Source organism: Scomber scombrus, chromosome 19 (assembly GCF_963691925.1).
Source record: "Scomber scombrus chromosome 19, fScoSco1.1, whole genome shotgun sequence".
NCBI lineage: Eukaryota > Metazoa > Chordata > Actinopteri > Scombriformes > Scombridae > Scomber > Scomber scombrus.
Genome location: NC_084988.1, coordinates 24,620,553 through 24,623,052, shown reverse-complemented (window position 1 = coordinate 24,623,052; position 2,500 = coordinate 24,620,553). Strand labels below are relative to the sequence as shown.

The 2,500-nt window shown below is 42.1% G+C and overlaps 6 non-coding genes across 6 annotated transcripts; all 6 read right to left on the bottom strand.

Annotated features, from left to right (window-relative positions):
• Nucleotides 1–180: 180 nt before the first annotated feature.
• Nucleotides 181–253, bottom strand: trnak-cuu (transfer RNA lysine (anticodon CUU)). Its single transcript has one exon. It is a non-coding gene; the product is annotated as a tRNA-Lys (tRNA).
• Nucleotides 254–624: 371 nt separating this feature from the next.
• trnak-cuu (transfer RNA lysine (anticodon CUU)) lies at nt 625–697 on the bottom strand. The gene has a single exon. It is a non-coding gene; the product is annotated as a tRNA-Lys (tRNA).
• A 370-nt stretch (nt 698–1,067) lies between these two features.
• Nucleotides 1,068–1,140, bottom strand: trnak-cuu (transfer RNA lysine (anticodon CUU)). The gene has a single exon. It is a non-coding gene; the product is annotated as a tRNA-Lys (tRNA).
• A 370-nt stretch (nt 1,141–1,510) lies between these two features.
• trnak-cuu (transfer RNA lysine (anticodon CUU)) lies at nt 1,511–1,583 on the bottom strand. Its single transcript has one exon. It is a non-coding gene; the product is annotated as a tRNA-Lys (tRNA).
• Nucleotides 1,584–1,953: 370 nt separating this feature from the next.
• Nucleotides 1,954–2,026, bottom strand: trnak-cuu (transfer RNA lysine (anticodon CUU)). The gene has a single exon. It is a non-coding gene; the product is annotated as a tRNA-Lys (tRNA).
• Nucleotides 2,027–2,396: 370 nt separating this feature from the next.
• Nucleotides 2,397–2,469, bottom strand: trnak-cuu (transfer RNA lysine (anticodon CUU)). Its single transcript has one exon. It is a non-coding gene; the product is annotated as a tRNA-Lys (tRNA).
• Nucleotides 2,470–2,500: the final 31 nt, after the last annotated feature.

The window sequence follows — 2,500 nt, the reverse complement described above, 5'->3', positions numbered from 1 at the left end:
TGTGTTTGACATCTCATGGCGTACCTGAGAATGTCTTGTAGGAAGTATGACCATATACAAATGCACCGTCATGATCCCGCTGCCTTGTTTGGCAAATTCATACGAATTGTATTTTAAACTAGGCATACAATACCATTGAATTGGAACGATTGCCCAAGACAACTCGAAAGATTAAGCTTGCGCCCAATGTGGGGCTCGAACCCACGACCCTGAGATTAAGAGTCTCATGCTCTACCGACTGAGCTAACCGGGCTCTTTTTGTTCTTTCAGAGCGGAGATTTCGAGAAAGAAGGCTGTTGTTTTGGGGTACATTATGCTTGCGCTAATTTCATGCATCCAATTTCACAAATTTCTCAATTGAAGAACAACTAAATGAGTTGGACAACATCTTTAAATGAAATTGTGTACTATAGGCAGAACAGGTCAATGGAATGTAGAACCTTTGTGTTTGACATCTCATGGCGTACCTGAGAATGTCTTGTAGGAAGTATGACCACATACAAATGCACCGTCATGATCCCGCTGCCTTGTTTGACAAATTCATACGAATTGTATTTTAAACTAGGCATACAATACCATTGAATTGGAACCACTGCCAAAGACAGCTCTAAAACTTAAGCTCTGCGCCCAATGTGGGGCTCGAACCCACGACCCTGAGATTAAGAGTCTCATGCTCTACCGACTGAGCTAACCGGGCTCTTTTTGTTCTTTCAGAGCGGAGATTTCGAGAAAGAAGGCTGTTGTTTTGGGGTACATTATGCTTGCGCTAATTCCATGCATCCACTTTCACAAATTTCTCAATTGAAGAACAACTAAATGAGTTGGACAACATCTTTAAATGAAATTGTGTACTATAGGCAGAACAGGTCAATGGAATGTAGAACCTTTGTGTTTGACATCTCATGGCGTACCTGAGAATGTCTTGTAGGAAGTATGACCACATACAAATGCACCGTCATGATCCCGCTGCCTTGTTTGGCAAATTCATACGAATTGTATTTTAAACTAGGCATACAATACCATTGAATTGGAACGATTGCCCAAGACAACTCGAAAGATTAAGCTTGCGCCCAATGTGGGGCTCGAACCCACGACCCTGAGATTAAGAGTCTCATGCTCTACCGACTGAGCTAACCGGGCTCTTTTTGTTTGTTCAGAGCGGAGATTTCGAGAAAGAAGGCTGTTGTTTTGGGGTACATTATGCTTGCGCTAATTCCATGCATCCAATTTCACAAATTTCTCAATTGAAGAACAGCTAAATGAGTTGGACAACATCTTTAAATGAAATTGTGTACTATAGGCAGAACAGGTCAATGGAATGTAGAACCTTTGTGTTTGACATCTCATGGCGTACCTGAAAATGTCTTGTAGGAAGTATGACCACATACAAATGCACCGTCATGATCCCGATGCCTTGTTTGGCAAATTCATACGAATTGTATTTTAAACTAGGCATACAATACCATTGAATTGGAACGATTGCCCAAGACAACTCGAAAGATTAAGCTTGCGCCCAATGTGGGGCTCGAACCCACGACCCTGAGATTAAGAGTCTCATGCTCTACCGACTGAGCTAACCGGGCTCTTTTTGTTCTTTCAGAGCGGAGATTTCGAGAAGGAAGGCTGTTGTTTTGGGGTACATTATGCTTGCGCTAATTCCATGCATCCAATTTCACAAATTTCTCAATTGAAGAACAGCTAAATGAGTTGGACAACATCTTTAAATGAAATTGTGTACTATAGGCAGAACAGGTCAATGGAATGTAGAACCTTTGTGTTTGACATCTCATGGCGTACCTGAGAATGTCTTGTAGGAAGTATGACCACATACAAATGCACCGTCATGATCCCGATGCCTTGTTTGGCAAATTCATACGAATTGTATTTTAAACTAGGCATACAATACCATTGAATTGGAACGATTGCCCAAGACAACTCGAAAGATTAAGCTTGCGCCCAATGTGGGGCTCGAACCCACGACCCTGAGATTAAGAGTCTCATGCTCTACCGACTGAGCTAACCGGGCTCTTTTTGTTCTTTCAGAGCGGAGATTTCGAGAAAGAAGGCTGTTGTTTTGGGGTACATTATGCTTGCGCTAATTCCATGCATCCACTTTCACAAATTTCTCAATTGAAGAACAACTAAATGAGTTGGACAACATCTTTAAATGAAATTGTGTACTATAGGCAGAACAGGTCAATGGAATGTAGAACCTTTGTGTTTGACATCTCATGGCGTACCTGAGAATGTCTTGTAAGACGTATGACCACATACAAATGCACCGTCATGATCCCGCTGCCTTGTTTGGCAAATTCATACGAATTGTATTTTAAACTAGGCATACAATACCATTGAATTGGAACGATTGCCCAAGACAACTCGAAAGATTAAGCTTGCGCCCAATGTGGGGCTCGAACCCACGACCCTGAGATTAAGAGTCTCATGCTCTACCGACTGAGCTAACCGGGCTCTTTTTGTTCTTTCAGAGCGGAGATTTCGA